The sequence below is a fragment of the Tenrec ecaudatus genome, chromosome 1 (assembly GCF_050624435.1).
Source record: "Tenrec ecaudatus isolate mTenEca1 chromosome 1, mTenEca1.hap1, whole genome shotgun sequence".
Classification (NCBI taxonomy): Eukaryota; Metazoa; Chordata; class Mammalia; order Afrosoricida; family Tenrecidae; genus Tenrec; species Tenrec ecaudatus.
This window is the reverse complement of record NC_134530.1, coordinates 45,412,593-45,435,425: the sequence shown is the minus strand read 5'-3', so window position 1 is coordinate 45,435,425 and position 22,833 is coordinate 45,412,593.

Genomic DNA, 22,833 nt, shown 5'->3' with positions numbered 1-22,833 from the left:
TCTGAATGGCGCTTCCCAGGCACAAACCAAGCACAGAACTGCCAGGAATACTTCCATGGAGTCTTGGCATCTGCTGGGGGCACTGGCCGTGTGCCGCAGGCTCTGCGCCACCCCCACCCCCATGCACAGCCCAGCCATAAGGCCTGGGGGGGGGACACTGAGGACAGTGAGGTGGAGCAACCTGCTCAGAGCACATGCATCTCCCACCTTGCCAGGGGGCCCATCCAGGGGTCCACTCATGTGTGCCGAGTGCACAGTCATGGAAATGTATCGTTCTTATCTTTTCTCAAACTGTAAATGTGCCTTATAGCCGTATTGAACCGCCTGTGAGCCAAAGTAGATGATGATATAAGCAATAGGTAGATGATTGATTGATAATGATTTATAGATAGATGATGGGTGATTGGCTGATAAATGATTGATAGATTAGATAGATAGATAGATAGATAGATAGATAGATAGATAGATAGATAGATAGCACACATACACATGTGAAATTGAGAGTAGCCCCAGGACACCGGGGCCTGCTGAGCCCTGGACCTCCAAGCTGCTTAAGGAAAATCAAGTTCTTCCCTGCTATTTGCTCCCACTTCCCTGGACTCTTTCTTCTGAACCTTCAGCTGCCCCGTTCCCAGCCCAAGATCCACTTCCGCCCTCACTGGCAAAGGGGAATTTCCATCATTAAAAACCCTGGGGCAGGGCCACAGACAGGCGAGCTAAGGCGCAGCCCTGCTGCTCCCTGGAAAGCCCCCCTTCTCTGGGGATCCCAGAGCCCATGTCCCTCTCCCCTGTAGATGAGGCCGCAGGGGCCCCAGGATGGAGGAGTCAGATGTGCAGGGCATGGGCTCCAGGTGAAGGGCTTGAGAGTGGGCCCCAGCCGCACCCCTCACCCCTCTTCCTTGCTTGAGCTGGTGCAGCCTCACATCTCCCAAGAGCTTAGCAGAGCTCAGTGGGTGCCGGTGCCCACATGCCCTCCTCCCAGAACCCAGATAGTACGCAGACGGTAGCCAGGACCCTGGCCCTCTCACCCCAGCCTCTGGCAGCCACTGCCCACCAACAGCAGCTAGGTGGGACCTGGGCAGACACAGAGCAGGGAAGTCCTTAACCGCCACGCCTTCCTCATCCCCCACCCCCGCCAGTGCCCACCACCCCTGCTGACCCATCCATCTCCGCCTCCCCGGGGTACTCCACTCCCATGGGCTGTTCTCTCGCACAAACCTGCCTTTTGGAACCCCCCAATGACAGCATTGTCCCAACCTCTCTCTGCTCCAGCCGACTTTCCCTAGCACCTGGTGTTCGAACAGTTTCTCGCTCTCAGAATCCTGGTGCCCTTCTCTCACCTCCCGGCATTTGAACAATGGACAGAGAGCAGTGGGGCCCTTTCTGGAATCCCACCCCTGGGTAAGACCTGAGGTCCCCAAATGGAGGGTCCCCTGAGGCCCTTAAACGACTTTGATTCATGGTGAGCACTATCCCGAGGGACTCACCAGCCTGAGCCATTTCAGAAGCAGGTCGCCAGGCCTGTCTTCTGTGCTACCTCTGAGTGGATTCAAACCGCCCACCTTTCTGGTAGGAGTTGAGCACGCAACCCTCTCTGCCAGTCAGGGAGCCCTACATGACACACATGAGGAAACTGAGGTGCAGAGAGGGAGCAACGTGCCCAAGGTCCCACAGGGTGACACGGCAGAGCCGGGATGAGGGCCTGGTTGTGAGGCTTCTCTGCCAGGGCCTGTGGCCCTGGGCCCTCCAGAGCCCTGAGAGAGGAGATTTTCGCTTCTCTGGAGAGGCGCCCCACCCCCTGCCCCAGCCCCTAGGATGGCCATGGGCCAGGGCCTACACCTTAAGCCCATAGCAGGACAGGAGGTGCCTCTCCCCCAGGCGGGGTGCCTGGGCCTCCGGTGCCACCCCGAAATAGCCCACGGATCAGGTTTCGGCCTTGCTGTCCAGATGCAGCGCCTGGCAGGGCAGAGAGCGTTCCCCCACGAGCTGCCCGCTCCTGCTCCCCCATCTCATGTCAACGCTTGGGCCAAGCCCTAAATCACAGCTTCCCTCTGAGGACATGGCCTTTCTGGAAGGACGGAAGCAGTGGGAGCAGTGGAAGGGGAGGGGGCTTGAGGAGACTACCGGTGACAGACAGAAGATGGGGTTCTTTCATTGCACGGGTCTGCTGTGCTGTCTTGGGGGGCACATGCCCTCTCTGAGCCTGTTTCCCTGTCAGAGGGTACTCTGACTCACCCAGGAGCCCAGTGCCAGGGGCCGCCCAGGCCTGTGACTGAAGCCCGTGAACCCTATGCCAGAGGGGCTGGAGCCTGGGGCAGAGGACACTGCATGAAGGCCTCGCTGAGGGTTTCAGCAGAGACCCCCCTGCTGGACCAGAGGGTAGAGGGTGGAGAGGTCCAGGAGAGGAGCTGAGCTTTCTGTTGAGAGCCCGACACTGGATTCATCCAGAACCCACATGCACACCCAACCCCCATTCTTTTGAACTAAGCAGTGCCGGGCACCTGCGAGTCCAGGGAACCAGCTAGACGTGACCGCACCGGTGAAGCTCCAGAGCCCAGGAGCCCTGACTCGCCCCAAAGCCACAGGGAAGTAGTTGGAGTCCCAGGTACCTTGTGACCTTGGGCCTGGGGGGTGAGAGGGGCAGGTGAGTGACCTCAGGGACACCTTTGCAGCAGAGTTTGGGACCCTGGAGCTACACAGATTCTGGTGGCATGGGGGCTGGCGGGACCCCATGCTAAGGGGCTTCCTTCTACCGCAGCCACACCCCACTAGTGCTCCAGAAAAAAAAGAAAAAAAAAGCAGTGGCCATTGCGCCAGGGCAGAGCTGTGTGTCTCAGAGCGAGGCTGAGCTTGTGGGGCTCCCGATGACTGCTTTTTCAGAAGAAGATCACCAGGCCTCTCCTCGGAGGCTCCTCCAGGGGACCCCAACCCCATCCTTTTGGTTTAGCAGCCAAGCAAATGAACCATTGACACCGCCCAGAAACTTCCAGAAAATGCAGACCGGCAAAAATACCATCCAGCGATCACAGACCCCAACCCAAACCCACTGCCATCAAGTGGATTCTGACTCACTTAACCTCTCGGCAACCCTGGCAGGTGATGGGGAAGGAAGCAGAGGCTGGAAGAAGCAAGCGGTGGAGGTGGCTGTCTGACTCCAAAGCTCACAGGCGTCATTTGGGGGGAGAAAGAAACAAAAACAAATGCAAGGTGAATTCAGTGTTTTAAAGCCTCGTAGTGTTTTTATCTTCGAAGTAGCTGCTTATTTAACCTCTTTGTCACTTGAAGCTTTTCACATTTGCTTTTTGCTTTGGTTTGTTTCGTTTTAATTTAAATCATTCTATCGGGGCTCGTACAGAATCCCTAAATCAATTATATCAAGCAAACTCATTTGCTTTTTTTTAAGATACGAAATAGCAGAGGCACATGAGGACGAGTGACACCATGTCACACAGATGCATGAAGACAGGCTGGCCATCTCGTCCGGGTTTCTGCTCCCCACCTGCTGGTATGAGGTGTTAGCAGTCTCACCTTGTGTATCTCCTCCGGGTCCAAGCACCTGTCCAATCTCCAGGCACTGCCGGATGGCTCTTTCCTACTTGGGTTAAGAAGCACGCGCTGAGAGTCTACTGTGTGCCAAGCTTTGACATGAGCACTGGGTAGACTCGGGGCAACCCCCCTCCCCCTTATGGATCACGAGATGGCTGCAGAAATAGCCAGACGCCAGCTGTCAGCTCCCCAGCACAGAGGGCCTGCTGTGTGCTCACTGGTGACCCGCCCACCTAGAGCAGTTACCTGCCACACAGGAACAAAACCAGTTGCCATCCAGCTGGGTCTGGCCCTCTGGGACTTTGTGTGTGTCCGTCGGGTTTGCAGTGGCTGGTTTGGGAGAGTAGATCACCAGACCTTCCTTCCTAGTCACCTCAAGATTGGCTCAGACTTCCGAACTTCCAGTGCGCGACCCGGCACGTCTACTGCAGGTGCCACCCCAGGACGCCGCCATGTAGCCGGCACTCAGTGAATACTTGTTGAATGAATGGTCGGATGAATTCTGAAAGAGACAATCCAGAAGGTGAACCCAGTTTAGGGGAAAGTTGATGTTGGGCTTGAGGTACCCTTGGGCCCCCCCCACAGTAGGGGGCAGGGGCAGGTAGCCAACAGAATCTGGCCAAGGCATCAGAATCTGCTGCGTGGTGCAGAGAGAAAGAAAGCAGGAGGTAAGTGTCTGTTTGCCTCAAACTCACCTACCCCTCCCCTGCCCCAGCTGACCCTCCCTCATACCCCCCCCACCTCCCTTCGCAGGGCCCTGAGAGGGGGTCCGAGCACTGCCCCTCCCAGCACAGCCCCTCCAGCCTAAGACTGGCCAGCCTGCCTCCCTCCTTCTAAGCTGACCCAACAAAAGCTGCCCTTGTAGAAGCCAGGGCCACCGTAATTAAAAAGGAAACATAATAAAGGCGTGCTTCCGAGCCAAATCCCCATCCCTGGAGCCGATGCCCGGGCCCGCCCCTCACTGCCCACCGAGGACACATGGCCCCTTTGTAAACCTCGAGTGAGGGCCACTCCTGCCCACTCTGCCCAGCCACTACCTTCCCTTCCCACCCCACCCACACGCACCAGCCCTGGAGGCCCAACATCCCCGCTACGGGAACCCAACCGCTCCTTTGCGCAGACTGGACACTGAGGCCCAGAGGGTCTGAGTCTGAATCCCTGGGCCCCTGCAGCCTGGAAGCTGCCCAGAGGGTACACTCTGTCCTTTCTCTGTGCCCAGAGCATGGGTCCAAGGGATAGTATAGAGCTCAGATCAGAGAGTGTCTTCCTGTACAGCCAGTAACCTCAGCGCTCAAGTCCCACCTAGGCCTGGTGGCATAGTGGTTACACATTGCACTGCTAACCACAAGGTCAGCAGTGTGAAACCACCAGCCACTCCTTGGGAGAAAGGATTTAGCGGCTCAGAAACTCACAGGGGACATTCTCCCCTGTGGGTCACGATGGGTGTTCACTGACTCAATGGCAGTGAGTTAGGGGTGTCTGAGACATTAAAGGGAACCTGATGGGGTGACAGGTTAGCTTTGGGAGGTTAATCACAAGATCGATAGTTCAAACCCACATCCACTCCTCAGAAGACAGATGGCATTGTCTGCTCCTGTAAAGATTTACCACCTCAGAAACCGTAACATGCAGCTCCACTTGGTCCAATAGCATTGATGTGGAGTTGGAATTGGCTGGATGGCAGGGGGGGTTTCTCATCAAGGGATAGGATGTTGGAGCCCAGAGAAGGCAAGTGAGATGTCAGCCTGGAACCAAACTTCCAGGGTCCTGGCCCAACTCAGAACCAGTGCATGCAGCCACCAGCTCCTTGTGAGCCCAGGATGTCACCCCAGGAAGGGCCTGGAGATGGACCAGCACTAGCAGTGGCAGGGAGGGTTGCCTGGAGCAGGACTTCCTCCTGTGGGGGGAGCTGAGGCCTGAAAGGGGCTTCGAGGTTGCGGAGAGGCCTCCCCACCCCTATACTGACAGAAGTGGGGCACAGGGGCAGCCATGAGCTTTCAAGGAAGAAGATGAATCAAACCTTGTGGCATCCCTTCTGCCAACTCCCGTCCTGCTGCCAGCCAAGTGGCCTTAGGTTCTGGGTCAGGGCCCCCTGGCCTTGGGGCCTTATCCCAGGGTTCCTCTGCTCTTGTCCCCAGACCCTCAGGAGCAACCCAGGACAGCAGTATGCACTGACTGAATTTATCTAAGAGCTTACCTCTTTCAGGTGCCCTGTGCCAGAGTACACACACACACACACACACACACACACACACGCCCCACCCTACCGCCAGCACTCACAGTCCACCCGCCTCCCAGAGAGCTGATCACAGCTGGCAGCAGGCCTCAAGTGCCCAAGGACTGGGTCCCCACTGGTGCCACGGGAAGCACTGGTCAGTGATGGGCACGCTGGGGACAGGCTCCACCCTTGTGAAGTGTAATGCTAGACAGACAGTGTTGTCTGCTGGAGATGTGGGCCGCGGGGCTTGTGCAGAGAGCTTCGGGATGAGCAAAGGTGTTCACCAGCACCGCAGACCGAGCACGCGCTCGGAGAGCCTCATCCTGGCCTCGTCTCAGACCCCCTTCCTTGGAGGGAGGAAAACAAAACCAGAACCAGCCCGGTGCTGTGAGTCTGTTCCAGCTCACGGCGGGCATGCAGCGCAGAGCAGAGCCGGCCGTCATCTCTCCCTCGGAGCAGCGCTGTGCCCCAACCACCAGCCCTTCCGTGAGCCTCCTGGCACTTTCATGAGGACGCTACCCTGGGATCTTAGGGGCTGGGGGCAAGACTCCTTACACCCATTTCACAGATGGAGGAGCTGAGTCACAGAGAAGACACCTCATTGCCCAAGACCACAAAACCAGCCAGTAAGTGGTAGAGTTTGGATTCCAGGTCCACACCTGTTCAGCGTATGGGATGTTTTGCATACATTTTGTACATGACTCTTTTTTTAGAGAGATATGATATTTAACAACCTGCCACTCAAATCTGATGCTGGCCATATCAACCCTGCTCTTTGGGTGGCTGGCCCCTTCAGAACAAAGCACAGGTGGGGGTGCAGATGTACCAGCCGCCCATCCATCTAATGCCATCTGACAAGAACCCCACGAAGTAGGCAAAAGTGAGTTTCAGTGTGTGTGTGTGTGTGTGTGTGTGTGTGTGTGTGTGTGCGCACGCGAGTGCGCTAGTGGGGCCATGAGGCCCTGGCCGTCACTTCCCCCTCTCCCCATGAGCCAGCCAGCTTAGCCAGAAGCATTGGGGATGGGATCCTGGGGGGCATCCAAGGCCAGGAGGACCTGATGGGGTGCAGAGTGAGCCCCTCCCAGCCTGTGCCCCAGGAGCCAGCCGGGGCGGGTGGGGATTAGGCAGATAATGCCTCTTGTAAGAACAAGGGATTGTTGCAAAGGGGAAACGAGAGTGGGGGGTCGGGGGCCAGTTCAGATTTCTCCTGGGGTGAAAGCTGAGCCCCCCGGGAGGAGGCACCCCGCCTGCAGGGTCTAATCCCCGTCCCCGTCATTCTCACCAAAACCCCAAAGAAGAGGCTGTTCATGGGCAGCAGAGTCCTGGGATTCATTAATTCAGGATTTGCAGGAGGGACCAGGAGGGACCCTCCCTGCAGGCAGCAACCTGAGCTGGGCAGGTGGGTGCCGATGGCAGCAGACACTTGTAGAAGACAAGGAAAGGAGCCGGGGCCAGAGGCTCCCTGCGTTCTGCCAGAGCCTGGGCCTCAGGGACCAGGATGTACCTCGGGCTGATCTTAGCCTTGGAGTCTGGGGTGGGGGCCTCTGAGCCACCCCCACCCTGTCCCTCTCCACAGCAGCGCCATTTGACTAGTTGGGAGCTACTGGACTTTTTTCTTTATGAAGCACAATGTACATTCTGGGGATCTTAACTGCAAAGCTGACCCTAGGAGAGTGGCAGGGTTGGGAAAGAGGTGGGGAACCACACCAAGTAATGCTGCCAGAAAGGGTAACACCGAAATGACTATAAAATACCTGTGCCTAGGTGTGTCCATATGTAAATCCATTAATCCACAAAAATAGGGGTATTGGCCCATGTACATATATTTATATGGCAATACACTGAGGTAGTGGACAGACTCTGGGCCTCTGCTCATACCCTCCCTCAATACAAGAACACATTGTTCTAACAAATTGGCAATCTGAGATGCTCACCCTCCTGACACAATGATTGAGAACAAAATGTGTGCATAAGCAAAGGTGGTGAAAAAGGCGAATGGTGCCCAGCTATTAAAAGATATAGCATCTGGGGTCATAAAGGTTTGAAGTGAAACAAGCAGGCATCCAGTAGAGAAGCAACAAGCCCACATGGAAGAAGCACACCAGCCTGTGTGATGATCATGAGGTGTCGATGGGATCAGGTATCAAAGACCCAGAACAACAAAAAAAAATTATATCGATGGGAATGAGCAGAAGGGCAGAGTGGAGACCCAAAGCCCATCTGTAGACAATTGGACATCCCCTCATAGAAGGGTGACAAGGAAGAGACGAGCCAGTCAGCGTGCAGTACAGCACTAACAAAACACAGTGTTTCTAGTTCTTTAATGCTTCCTCCCCGCCATTATCATGACCAAATTCTTACAAATCCAGCTAGACCAGAGCAAGTACATAGGTACAGATAAGCGCTCTCAACACACAGAATCCAGGGCAGATAAATCCCTCAGGACCAATAACGAGGGGAAGGGGAAGGGGAAAGTGGTGGGGGAGGGGGAACCGATCGCAATGAGCTACATCTAACCCCCTCCCAGGGGAATTAGAACAAAAAAGTGGGTGAAGGGAGGCAGCAGTCCATGTAAGACATTATATATATAAATTATCAAGGGTTCATGAGGGAGGAAGCATGGGGGGAGGGGCAAAATGAGCAGATACCAAGGACTCAAGTGGAAAGAAAATGTTTTGAGAATAATGATGGCACCATATGTACAAATGTGCTTGACACAATGGATGGGTGGATGGACTGTGATAAGAGCTGTAAGAGCCCCCAATAAAATGATTAAAAAATAACAATAAGTAAATAAAGCTACCATATTGTGGTGATTCGTATTTGTGAACCTACATTTCAAGCTTTTTTTTGAGAATGAATATGATTCAGGGGAAAAGGGGAGGAAGATAAGGAAAACTTAGTTACTAAGAATATTGCAACTCCATGTAGGGAGTTTTAAAAATAGTTTTATTGGCATAGAATTCATACATTATACAGTCTTTTTTTAATCATTTCACTGGGGGCTCTTATAGTTCATAACATTCCATACCTCAATTGTATCAAGTCTATTTGTATATATATTGCTATCATCATTTCCAAAACATTTTCTACTTGAACCATTGGTGTAAGCTCCTCTTTTTTCCCCTCCCTTCCCACTCTCCCACCCTCGTGAATCTTTGATCAATTATATATTGTCATCATTATTTCGTATCTTACCCTGTCTGTTGTCTCCCTTCACCCACATTTCTGTTATTTCTCCCCTTTGGGGTGGAGGGGATGGCTATATATCCAACCTTGTGATGAGTTCCTCCTTTCCGCCCCTTCCCCTCCCCAACCATCCCCCTACCCTCATGATATTGCTACTCCCACTACTGTTCCTGAGGGGTTTAATCTGTCCTGAATTCCATGTGTCCAGAGCTCTTATCTGTCCCAATGTGTATTCTCCGGTCTAGCCAGATTTGTAAGATAGAACCAGGTCATGTGTGATTTGTCGGTGCTACACTACACCCTGGTTGAATCATCCCTTCCTTAGAACCCTTCTGTGGGGGGATGTCCAGTTGTCTACAGATGGGCTTTGTGTCTCCACTCCAACTCCCCTCATTTGCAGTAATATAGTTGTTTGTTTTGGATGATCTTTTGATACCTGATCCCGTCAACACCTCATGATCACACAGGCTGGTGTGTTTCCATGTGGGTTTATTTGCTTCCTTGCTAAATGGCTGTTTATTTAACCTCAAGACCCCAGATGCTTTATCTTTTGATAGCCGGGCACCATCTGCTCTCTTGGCCACATTTGCTTATGCACCCATTTTGCCTTTGGTGATCGTGTTGGGCAGGTATGTGACAAAGAGCACCAGGTTATCAGAAGAAAGTGCATCGTCCATTTAATAGAACTATTCCATTAGGCTCCGTGCAGAAGAGCTGTGCCATTGTCACCTCCCTTTCAGAACATTTCTTTTTCTCTTGTCCTCATGGCTGCTCAGTCCCTGTGTGTCCCCAGCCTTCCCTGCCATGTCCCTGGGTAATTATTAATCCAGTTAATGTCTCTAGATATACGTACCCTGGATGTCAAATACAGAAGAACACACAAAACACAAATGAGAAACAAACAAAAAAGCTAGCCAGCAAAGAAAGCAAAACAGAGAGAACCCTCAATAGAAAAGACAGCAGAAAATATGAGAAACTGAAACAACTTTATAATGAGTGTGAAAGGAGATCAAACGATAAGGTGTTACCTTTTAGCCGGGCTGTACCTGTCATAGGAGCCCTGGGTGTTGTGACCACACGGCAGGGCAACATCACCAGCTGCCAAGGGGAAGAAAGACAAGGCTCTCCCCTCAGAAACAGTGGCAGTCTCAGAAAGCCACAGGGGCAGTTCTACCCTGTCCCAGGGGTCTCTATGAGCCAGAATCGACCTGATGGCAATGAGTTTGGATGTTGGTGAATCGACCCTAATTGACTTCACAACGCTCTCTGTCTGACACTAAGTTATTCACATCCTAGACTGTGGTCAGGGGAGATTCAACAGAGGTTTAACCCACGTGGGGACCCTGAAAATGGATTAGGGGCTTCCACTGTTATTCATCACCTTCTGCAGACCAGGGCTTCCGAATTTAAGTTCTAACACTGTTCCCGCCTTCAGATTTGGATTTTATTATTTACAATCCTTGGATCACATAGGCTGGTGTGCTTCTTCTGCGTGGACTTAATTGACACCTCGTTTTCATGGTGGCCCGCTTGAAGACAAGCCTTTAAGATGCCAGACACTGTTCTTTCTCAGAGCCGGGCACGCTCTAGCTTCCTCACCACACATTGCTATGGCACCCTAGCTTCAGAGCTCTCTGCAGGAGGGCAAGTAGGGCCATGTTATAAAAACTAAGTGTTCTTATATTAGGACTGCAATTGAATGCAAGGCCCAATCCATTCGTATAGCTATGGCTTATATATGTCTCTTATTCACTTTAGAACACTGGTTCTCAACTTGTGGGTCGCAACCCCTTTTGGAGTCAAACGACCCCTTCACAAGGGTTGCCCAATATATCACAGTAGCAAAATGAGAGTTATGAAGTAGCAACAAAAATAATGTTATGGTTGGGGCGTCACCACGACATGAGGAAGTGTGTGAAAGCGCCGCGGCATTAGAACAGTTGCAAGCCACTGCTCTAGAGGCTTCGCCATCATTTTATGATCGAGTCAACGGAGAGAGATTGCACAGTTTTGTTGTTAGTGCTCCCATGATCCAGGAAGCATCCCATGTCAGCCATTCACCACCTTCTCTCACGTCCGATTCTATGGAGGATTCTGTAGGGTCTGGTACGGGAGGAGACCTGTAGGGTGGAGGTGATGACATCATGGGCTAGCACACAGGGTGTCACCAACCCTCATGACACTGACACGCGCCATGTGGTGGGGTCTGACAAGTAGCTACACCCACATAACCCCCACAGCCATGCCCAGAACATTTCCACCCAGTGGCTTTGCTCCTGCCTCTTCCCACGAACCCCACAGCCCCCAGGTGGCCGTCTGCCACCACACCTGGGTTCGGCCTCATTGAGAACGCCACACAGAGTCCCTGGGTGGCACAACCAGTCAGCACGCCCAGCTGCTCCTTGGAAGACGGGAGGCTTGAGTTCAGCCAGGGAGAAGGGCCTGCCTGAGGCCACGGTTTTCCACCCGGATACACCTGGGTCACCATGAGCCGGCACCTGAGAGAGCGTCAGCACTGTGAGACTCCGCCATTGTCACGGGCAGAACACCTCCTCTGCAGGGTCTCCTCTAAACAGCAGGGGCTCTGGCGCAACCCTGGCTGTCTTTTCAGGACAGAGAATCCTGCGGAAGGTGCCTCATGGATTTTCTCAGACCCAGATCCCTCCCTGTCCCCACCCCAAGTCTGCGTCAATGCCACCTCTTGCCACGGCCATGTCTAAGCCCCACCTGCTCATCAGCCCCCTCCTCAGCCCACGCTATCCCCCCCCCAACTCCACTCCAGAGAAGATGCCCAAGTGCCTATCTAGGACCACTTATTCTCCCCCAGGGCCCTCGGGGACTCCCCACTGCCATCAGAGAAGATCTAGGTGTCTTGACCTGGCTTTCCTGGTGGCAAACCGTGCCCATCTCTCGACTCTCACCCGTCAGCACTTCCCAGCACATCTGGGTTGGTGGCACAGAGCTCGCCCAGGGCTGGAAATCATGGGTTCTTCTCTCGTTGTCTCTTTCCCATGCTCTGATCACACTGCTCCCCCTGCCAGAAGCCCTCTCCCTCAGAGCACCTCACATCCAGTTCAAGAACTGCTGGGACAGAGCTGCCCCAACACACTCACCCAGATGGGGCCAGTCGCCCACTGGCCACCAGGCCTCCCATGCCAGTCCACCTGGATGGGCACCACTGTTCACCTCAACTTCCAGCTCCCAGTGTAAGGGTGTCTTGGATCCCAGGGCCCAGGCTAGGGTGGCACCTGGCACATCTCAGCACAATCCTGCTGTTCCATGCCCTGGTTCCTCCTCTGCTCCAGCCGATCCACACCTAGGAACAGGGAGAAGGGGCTGGAGTGAAATGAATCAGGTGGGGGGCACAAAACAGAGGTCAGGTGGTGAAAGGGACAGAAAGGAGAGGGTCTAGTCTGGGCCTCCGAGGAGAGCAGGGTCAAGGGCTTGGGCCCCCAGAAGCCTCAGGTTCCCCGTCTATAAGCAGGGTGTGCGCAAAGTGTGGGCCGCCTCTGACGGTCACTTTCAAGGCAATTGGGGAGAGAGGGCAAGAAGAGAGAGGAGGCCTCATGCAGTAAAGAGGGGACAGACAGGGTGGTCCCACCCACCCCCACCCCACCCCCAGCCTCAGGTGTAGAGTCCTGCAGGTCTAAGTTCCATCCACCCAGCTCTCCCTGCCTCTGGGCCTAATGCAGGGGCCAGAGGATAGAAGTATCCAGTTGGGGGCAGAGACCAGTGGAAAAGCCAGTGAGGGCAGGAGGGGGGCAGGCCATCACTTGGGTGGAGCACCCAGCAGGGAGGCCTCGCTCAGCCTGGGGTTCACAGGATCCAACTTTGCTTTCCCACCAATATGGCATGCAGGGTGCGTGGGCCCTCGATGCACATCTCTACAGAATGCGGACCAAACCGCTCCTCCTGATCTGCGGCTGCAGAGCAAATGGATGGCCTCTCTCACCTTTCCCACTTGGCGGAGGAGAAAGCCGAGGGCCAGAGCATGCCAGAGCAGGGTCACACGGCAGCGAGCCGGGTTTGGCCTGGCCTGTGGACCCAGCCCCTCCTCAGGCTTCCCCAACCCTCCAGGAATATGAAGCAGGCGTCCCCAGCCGGCAGCCAGCCTGGCACAGGCCACCTTCTGATGGGCCAGAGGGCAGAGGGCGAGGCAGCCACGTTGGCACCGGCCCCAGGCAGGCCAGCACAGGTGCGGGCACCCCGGCTCTGCCCACACAGTTGCTGCCCAGCCCTGCGCCCCAGGCTGGGGCTGTGTCCCCACCTTCAGGGCAAGCCCAAGCAGCTGGAAGCACCTGCCCCACCTGATGGGAATCACCTAGGGCCTGGGGAGCCCCGTGTCCTTCAGGGTGGCATCTGGGGCAGGGGAGCATGGCAGGAGGGCATCAGTCAGTGACAGGGGTACCGGTGCGACTGCGCAACTAGAGGGGGCATGGGCATGTGCCGGTGGGAGTGTGGGGAAGCATGCTCACGTGTCCCCGGTCACTCTGGTTGCGTGCGTCGAGTGGGCAGGCGAGCGGGTGATGGGTGTATCCATTGGAGGTTGGGAGTGGATCTGGGCGGTTCCTGTCTGGATCTTGAATAAATGAGAGGAAGGGATGAGTGTGAGTAGGTGGGTGTGCTGTGAGCTTGTGAAAATGAGTGTGGGCGCACCGACCAAGCAGGGGGACATGAAGCTTGGAGATGGTGGACACCTGGGCTGCCCCTGCATGTGAGGGGTGACCAGACAAGGCACACGTGTGGTAGCAGAGGGAGCAGGTAGCTTGTGTGGTAGAAGTGTGTCCCCTCACTTGCCTTAACTACCCCCACCTCCCTCTTGACTTAGCCCCCCTCAGATCCTGTCCTGAGAAAAGATCCTTCCTCTGTAGGTCAAGCCCACCCAGGGCTAGGACCCCAGCTCCACCTCTGGCAGACAGTGACGGCTCAGGCGTGTGTCCTCTAGGCCTCAGAGTGCGCATGACAGAATGGGTGGGGTGGGGGCTGATCATCAGGTGGGGTGAGGGCTGCGAGAGAACAGCAGAAGCAAACGGCAACGTGCATCCAGGTGTTGAACAAGGAGGGGCTGGGAGGGCTCCCCAAGCCCTGTTGGTGCCCCTCAACTCGAGCCTTCTCCCTGCCCAGGCAATTCAGGGAGGTCAGGACCCACCCTCTTGGGCGGGCAAGGGCAGGTCTTGCAAAGTCGGGGTTCCTGGGGAGACAACACCCAGGACCCCAGGCGCACTGCCCATGGAAACAGCTGGAGATCAGAGACTGGGTGTGGGTTCATCACCAACATGCATTCACTCAGCAAACCCCTGCTAGGCACCAACTCTGTGCCAAGGCCTGTACTGGGCACTGGGAGTGCCCGAACCAGCATCTGTCCTCGGGGACTCTGGTGAGGGAGGATCACACACAGAGGCTTTAATCCAGAATGGTGTATGTGCTTCGGAAACTCACAAACCCAGAGCGTCCTGGGAGCGGCCAGGGAAGTTTCCCTGCGTAGGTTGGTGCCAGACGTGACTCCTGAGGAGCAGTGAGCCAGGGTGCTGGACCGGGGAATGGCTTGGACAAAGGCCTGGGACCACAGGCACATCTGGCCTGAAGACAGGGCTGGGGAGGCTGGGGTTAAAGCCTGAGGCTGGGGTTCTGGGTGTGAAATCCCCTGGACTACGTGACTGCCTCACCCCTTCCTAGACCCAGCCCCACAATCTATGAAGGGTCTCCATCTCCCGGATCTCGGTCCTTGGGAAGTTATAAAAAGCCCACTCGCCCCTTTCCCCTTGGCTACTAGTAAACTCAAAGAGGACGTGAGTGTTTATCTGCATCCCCAAACCCGTTCTCTTGCTGCGCTCTTCCTGGTCCCTCTTCCCTTGCACACCATTGTTTCCCTGGAAACCTTTTGGGGATCCGAGGGTGGAGAAGAGAGCAGAGGAGTTGCTAACAAGTGGTGTGTTTTGTTGGGGGGCAGGGAGGTCAGGGCAGGCGGTGTCTGTCCACAAACACATATGACCATCGGATTGCATAAGCAGACACAGGGGCCCAGGAGAGCTGCATGCATGTTGGTGCTTGATGGGGTGGGAGGGTGGAATCAGGCCATCGACCATGAAGCCACTCTTCTCTGTGTAGGAGGGCACACACATGGGACCATGTCTTTGGGCCTAGTAAGGTCAGGTGACCCATGCTCAATATGAACCCCAAGATCCCTTGTGCTCTGTGCCCCTCACACCCTCCAAAGGCCCTGCTTCCTTCCTCATGGCTGACCTCTGCCTGGCATGCTGCCAGTTGCGAGGGAAACTGAGGCCCAGAGAGGGGACATCACCCACCCTAAATTCTGCAGCAAGGCCACAGTCTCCCAAGTCCTAGATGATCCATACCACACCTGCCTGCAGGTCAGTCCTCCTTCAGACTTGCCTTCCATGCTGTGAGGCCCTGGAGCAAGGGTCCTCAAACTTTTTAAACAGGGGGCCGGTTCACTGTCCCTCAGACCCATTTGGTGGCCAGATTATAGTTTTTTTTAAAAAAAACTATGAACAAATTCCTATGCACACTGCACATATCTTATTTTGAAGTTAAAAAAAACGGGGCAAAAACACCTGGCAGGCAGGATAAATGTCCTCATGTGGCCCGCAGGACGCCTGCCCTGGAGTATCCCTTAGCCTCTCTGAGCCTCTGGTCTGAGCTGGCCGCCACCCCAGACTGCAAGTTGCTTACTGAGTGCAGAGAAGGATGGATCAAATGCTGGTGGACCATGAACCCTCAACGACACTCGTCCTTCAGGGCTCCTCCACAGGAAACCCGACGTCAGCCCCGGCAGCAGCAAGCACTCCTGGAGGAGTCTGGCAGGGGGTCAGCCTGGCCTGAGGTCATGGGACTCCCTCATCTGGATGCTCCCTGCACAGGCGATGCTCATGTCCCCCTGCCCATAGCTACAGGGCAGTGGTCCAGAGGGTAGAGAGATAAAGTAATTTGCTCTAGTTAATCTTACACTGCCTCGCAGATGTGAAATATCCCCACATTCAGTGGAGGCTCCTTAATGGTCATCGCCTCTCAGACCCTCTGCTCCAGCACCTCAGGGAGGCAAAGGTCTGGACTCTACCAGGAAGCCTGTGGCCTGGGGCTCTGGGTCAGGAGGGCCCCGTGAACATTGTGCTGGCTGCACACAGTGCAAAGCAATTACACAGCCTAATGGGGGAGACGGTGCCAAAAACACGTATACTTACAAACCAGCTGCCACTCTGCCAGGTTGCAGCCGGGTGGTTGCGAAACACAGCCTTGCAGGCAGGCGGGCCTCAAAGTGGCTCCCAAGCTGGTGCTGGGGCCCTGCTGGCACCATCGGGGCCGTGGGGGCCAAGCACCAAGCAGGGTGCAGAGTCTTGCAGCGGCTGGAGCCGAGCAATCCCATGCCTTAGAGTCCTGGGTCCCCAACCTTGAGGCCAGCTCAGCGGCTATTTCATGCCCCACGTGCAGTCCAGCCTCCTGTGTCGGAAGAAGAAGGGGAAGGTTGAGGTGGAGCATCCCTGAACGCTTTACCCTAACCCCCTTACTCTAAGAGCACACCAGCACTCTGCCCCTCGCTCCGTGACTTTGAGCAGATGGCTTAACCTCCGTTTCCACAACTGTAAATTGGGGGTGGATGTGTGCAGGAAGGGTACAGGCCCAGTCACAATGAGGACTTGCCGAAGGTCAGCCCGTGGTAAACTGCTGCACGCTTAACGACAGCACTGACCAATTTCCAAGGAGTCAATATCCCCACCATGGCCCACGTCAAACTCTCCACTTGACCTTGCCCGTCATGACATTGGAAAGAGAAGGGCAGCAGCACACGGTCATGCGGTGTTTCTAGCATGCACCCACAATAGATAAAAAGCCGCCTTGGGAGAATCCAGCCCACTGCCATCAAGCCGGCTCTGTCTCTCCGAGGCCCTGTGCACATCACAGCAGAACCCTGCCTGGTCCTGCACCGTCCTCATGATGGCCGTCAACGTTCAAGGCCACTGGTGCAGCGGCTGCGTCCTTCCGTCCCCTCTTCCGCTGCCCTGCCATTTCACCAACCATGATGTCCTCTACCCACACGCAGGGACCCCATCCAGGTTTTCCCGAGGGGAGCACATAGCCTAGACTTTCTAAGAAGTAAGGGCTGAGTCTCTATTGCCTTCGTCGGCTTGAAAGCGTGTGGATTCTCACTGTACGGGCTGGGATGGGACCAATCAGCACTCGGGAACCAGCACCCACCAGCTCCCGCTCGGCGCCAATGAGCTTGCTCTTCATACGGTATCATACTGCCTGTCTTTGCACAGACCAGCCCCTCTGCTTGAAATGCAAACACACACACCCTCCCCCCCATCCTCCATCCTTGACATAATGCAAATTCTTCGTTCTCATCAAGGCAAAGACACCATTGCCATGCCACTGAGCCGTCGGGACTCAAGGACGCAGATGCTCTTGGTCCCATTTTTCAGAGGAGGAAACTGAGGCTTTACAAAGTCTGTCTTGTATGGTGACCTCTTTGGGCAGGGGGAAGTTTGTGCCTGGGAATTGCCTTCCCATAGACCAGGGGGCTGGACGCCTTCCTGGCTTAGTTACATTTCACTAGCCCACTTGTGATTCCCCTTTACGCCCAGGACCCGGGAAGCAAGTGTCCATTCTCCTGGGTGAAGCATGGCCCCACTGGCAAAGCCCTGCTCGTGCAGCGGGGATGAACGGGCAGAGTCCAGCGAAGCCAGATGTGGCCCAGGAGGAGGCCTGTGGAGCGCGGGACCTTGGCAGGAGCTGGGGAGCTGCTCCACAGGGGAGGCTGTCGAAGGGCGGCGCTGACCCGCCCACCGGCCTGGGGGAGAAGTTTCTGGAGGAATGCAAGTTATGAAGGAGGAGGGGGCAGGCAGGTCTAGGCAGTCACAGGGCGGCCCCCTGGGAAAGCCATGGGGGAGGGGGGACATAAACCAGAGAAGACCCTGGCCCGGCCCTTGGCCTTGGCAGTCACTCCAGAAGGAAACAGCCTCAGACCCATCCATCATGGGGGCCGAGGACCCCAGGGGACCCTGAGCAGAGGGGGCACCCTGTGAAGGTGGGCCTCCCCTCCCCAGGCTCTGCAAAGGTGCCCAGGGGGATGAGGAACCATTGGGGTGTGGCAGGCAGAACTGAATTCAAATCCCAGCCCAGACCCTTCCCAGGTATGTGAGCTCAAACCTGGCAGGTCCCTGACCTGAGCCTCAGTTTCCCCTTCTGGAATGTCTACCTCTCTGGGTCTCGGGTGAGACACACAGATAATCTTCAAAGCCCCTGACAGTCACCATGGTGGCGGCCAGCACTCATGGACAACTTCCCTTGGCGTGGTCCCCACCAACTTCCTTCTGCTCAAGGCAAGAAACCAGAGGCCCCAAGCCAGATGAGTGGGGTCCCCAGGCTCACACAGCTGGAAGGCCAGCCTGACCCGAAGCTCTGTGGCCCGTTTCTGAGCGCTGCATCCCACACTGGCCCTTGCAGGCAGCAGGGCTCAGTGCTGTCGAAGGAACTAAGGTGCCCGTGGACCTGCGACATTAGGCTCCCCACCACCACCACAGCAACCTTTGTCAAAGCAGACTCAGCTTTGATCCCCCACCCCAAGCCCCAACTTGGCACCCTGGTGCTGTGCACCCTCAGGCAGATCCTAACCTTCTCTGGGTCTCAATTTCCCTAGCTTGACAACGGGTGATGGGACAGGATTGTTGCTCCAGGGGGCTTCAGTTGGAGTAGAAGCCAGAGGGACTTCCTGCCTGGCTGAGGGGTGTGGCACTCCCCCTGACTGGGCAGTTTCTAAATCTTCATTACAAAACCCAGAAGTGACCCCAGAGACAACCCTGAGAATCTGGAGGCCTGCGGGGAGCGGGGTGGGGGTGGGGAGGGGACAGGAAGGATCCCAGCCCTGCGGGAGCCAAACACAGACACAAGCAACTTATTCCTCACTGATTTCCCTAGTCCACTTCGCAAAGGGCCATGGGATGGGTGGATGCATGCGTGCAAGCCTGCATGCTGGGCAGATGAACAGACGGACACTCGTGCACACACATGTCCACACACGCAGACACGAGTGCATACAGAAAGAGAGGGAGAGAGAGAGAGAGAGAGAGAGAGAGAGAGAGAGAGAGAGAGAGACCAGCCAAGCCCCTTCTAAAGCCCAACAAGCCAAACCTCCCTTTCCACATGGCCTCTTCTTCACACTCCCTTCCAAGGACCGGGGCTCCAGGGGCCTTCAGGTTGTCCCCCTGGAGGCCTTAACCCAAACCCACACACGGCCCCGGGTCGCATCCCTCTGAGAGCCACCCTGTGTAAGGTGCCCGAGGCTCTGTAAACCTTCTTGGGAGCACACACCTCCCCTTTCTCCAGACCAACTTTGCAATTAGCTGTCCATCACTCACCCCGCAGTGTCCGTAGGGCGCCCCACAAATGCCCCTGGGCTCCAGTGAGTGGGACAGTCTTCCAGCATCTATTGGGTCACCTGTTTTATATATCTGGAACCAGGAGTGGCTTCACTTGGAGAGAGAAGTCTCTAGACGCCTGGCAGGCTCCTTCAAGCCTCTTCAGCTAGGAAGACATACCTTGAAAGGAGGACCATCCCCACTTGGTGCTGGTGCCTCTGAGTCTTAGTCCTCCCCATTTTCAGCACTCCATTTTGCACAGGGCCAGGAGATGGATGGATGGATGGATGGATGGATGGATGGATGGATGGATGGATGGATGGACAGATGCAATTGGTTTCTAAAATCCTGAGTTTTGAGCATTTTTGTAGCACAGGCAGTTGGTGGCCGCCCCGCCCCCCATCCCCGTACTTCTTTGAGATTCTCCACCCCAGGGCTCCTCACAGAGAACACCTGCAGCTCTCTACCCAAGGGCCTTCCCCAGCCTGGGGATATGCTGAGCCCCAAGCTCCTGGAATTCGCCAAAGACAGGGGAGAGTTGGCAAGCAAAAGGCCCAGCTTTCCCCGTCACCTCTGAGGCATGTTCCATACTCCTCCCCCGAGGACCCAGGGGACTGAGCCACGAGCAACAACATGTGGGGCCAGGCTAGCTAACTGGCAGGCCAATCATGACAGAGAGGGAGTCACAGAAGACAGCAGTCAGGGTGGCCCAGCACTGAGGCTGAGGGGAAGAAGGTGGATGGGAGAGAACTGCCGTGCACTCCGCCTCCTTTCCCACCAGGCCCCACAGCCCACGGGTCCCCGGAACTTGCTCCTGCTACTCCCTCTGCCAGCATGTCCTTCCCTCCACCTGAGCTGAGTCTGGGCAGCAGTCATCCTCTCTGGCCTGGGGGTTGTGCCCAGGCAGAGGAGGCTGGACCTGCTGCATCCTACTCCCAGGCCCCTACCCGCTTCCCAGGAAGCCTAGTGGCGCCATGCTAAGCACTCCAGTTGGCACTCAGACTCACCAGTGTGACAGTGTGCTCCCATCGAGGACGAGCCTCAGAGCCCTGGTGGCAGCTCTACTCGGTCCTCGAGGTCAGTAGAATCGCCTCATCAGACTCAGGCTGCTTTGGGCTCCTGCCCACTGGAATGCTGCTCCAGGACAGGGTGGAGCACAGGGAGGCCGATGCACCGCCAGGCTCAGTGGGGACCCACTGATTTGGTCCAAGAGCTGACCCAGCAGGCACAAGGTGGCCTGGTCCTGAGCTCACCAAGATTCCTCCACTTTCATGGCACCGGCCTCCTGGTCCTGTCTCCAGAAGCTCACAGTCCAGGGAAGCCTGGGCTCTGGGATGATCCCCCATGTGTGCAGCACCCAGACACCCTGCACACTGGGCAGATGGCAGGGCTGGAGCCCGGGGGCAGAGAGGGCCCAGCCTTGGGTATTTAAATATCTGCTTTCGCACAGAATGGCTTTGTTGGGAATATCAGCCAATTTGCATAGAATTCATCAGTGGCTGGCCCCAGCTGTCAAGGGAGGATTCCGGGAGAAGACCTGGGACCCCAGCAGCCTTCCCCGAGGCGAGGGCTCCGGCAAGTCCTGGCACAGGCCCCACCTGTCTGCCCAACACCCAAGAGGAGCCCAGGCCGACCCTGAGCTCCAGCCGCCAGGAGCACCACTGAGCAGGGATCCGAAGAAACTGTTTGAGTCACCAAGAGCCCAGAGACTGTACAAGAGTCAAGGGCCTCAAGGGAACCCCTCCATGAGACAGACTGGCACAGCCACCCAACATTGGACCAGCAATGATGAAGACGGTGCAGGCAAAGGCAACGCTTCACTCTGTTGTACACCAGGCGGCCCCGAGGCAGGGCCAGCCCAATGGTACCCAGCAACACCAACAAAACTCCAATCCAAACAATGCCCCTGACCGCTCCTCCCTGCACCACTCTTTCCCCACCTGCAAATGCAGGGTCATGGAAGTGCCTACCTGAAACCGTGGAAAGGCGTGTATTTTAGGACGCTGGAAATTGGTGTGCACATGCTGGGAGTCCAAGCGATGTCGCATGAGGTTTGGCAAGTAGGCTATCCTCCCTCTGTCTTCAGTCGATTCATAAATGCATGCCGTTGCTTGTTGTTAGTGCTGTCCGGTCGGTTCCAACCGTGACCCCTGTGCACAACAGAATGAGACACGCCCAATCTTGCACCATTCTCACCATTGTTTTTAATGTGTGAATCCATTGTTGAAGCCACATGTCAATCAATCTCCTCCAGGGCCTTCCTCTTTTTCACTGTCCCTCTACCGAGCAGGATGTCCTTCTCCAGGGACTGGTCTCTCCTGACAACACGCCCAAAGCACAGGAGGCGAAGTCTTGCCACTGTTGGATTCGGGCTGTACTTCTTTCAAGACAGAGCTGTTGGCTCTTTTGCCAGTCCGTGGTGCTTTCGTAATTCTTTGCCAGCACTGGCATTCAAATGCATCACTTCTTATTCAGGCCTCCCCATTCAAAGTCCAACGTTCACATGCAGGAAGGGATTGAAACACCGTGGCTTGGGTCAGGGGCACCTTAGTCTCGAAGTAACACCCTTGCTTGTCAACACTTCAAAGAGGTCGTGTGCAGCAGATTCACCCAATGCCACGCATCGTTGATCTCTCAACTGCTGCTTCCAAGGACACTGATTGGGGATCCACGCAAGAGGATCCCCTTGACAACGTCAATCTTCTCTCCATTGATCGTGAAGTTAGCTCTGTTGGCCCAGTGGGAGCACGTTTGTTCTCTTTGCATGGAGCTGTTCTCCAGACTGAAGGCTGCAGTCCTTGAGCTTCGTCAGCAAGGGCGCCAAGTCCTCCTCACTCTCAGCAAGCACGGTGTGCCATGTGCGTACGACAGGTTGCTCCTAAGCCTTCCTCCCACCCCATGTCACATCCTTCCTCGCAGAATCCAGCTTCTCGGATGGGTTATTTGCTCACCTTACAGGTTGAATAAGCACAGTGAGAAGATACAAACCTAACATACACCTTTCCTGGTGTTAAAACATTCAGCATGCCCTTGCTCTGTTTGCACAACGACCTCTCAATCGATGTGCAGGCTCGGAAGGCGCACAATGAAGTGTTCTGGAATTCCGATTCTCCTCAAGACTCGGCATAGTTGATGATCCACACAGTTGAGCGCCTCGACGTAGTCAAGAAGACACAAGTACACATCCTTCTGGCATTCTCTGCTTTCAGTCAAGATCCGCCAATGAAACACGTGTTCCACATCCTCTTCCGAATCCGCTTGAACCTCTGGCTAGCTCCCCTTCAAATGTATTGCTGCAACTGTTGGTGGATGATCTTCAGCAAAATTTTACTCGCATGTGATATTCATGAAATTGTTCTATAATTGTGCGTTCTCTTGGGTCACCTTTCTTTGGAATGGACATAAATACGGATCTCTAAAATACCTATTAATATGAATATACTAATAAAGAGATATACGTATGCTGTTTCTGTCAACAAGAATTTGGTAAACATATATCTGGAC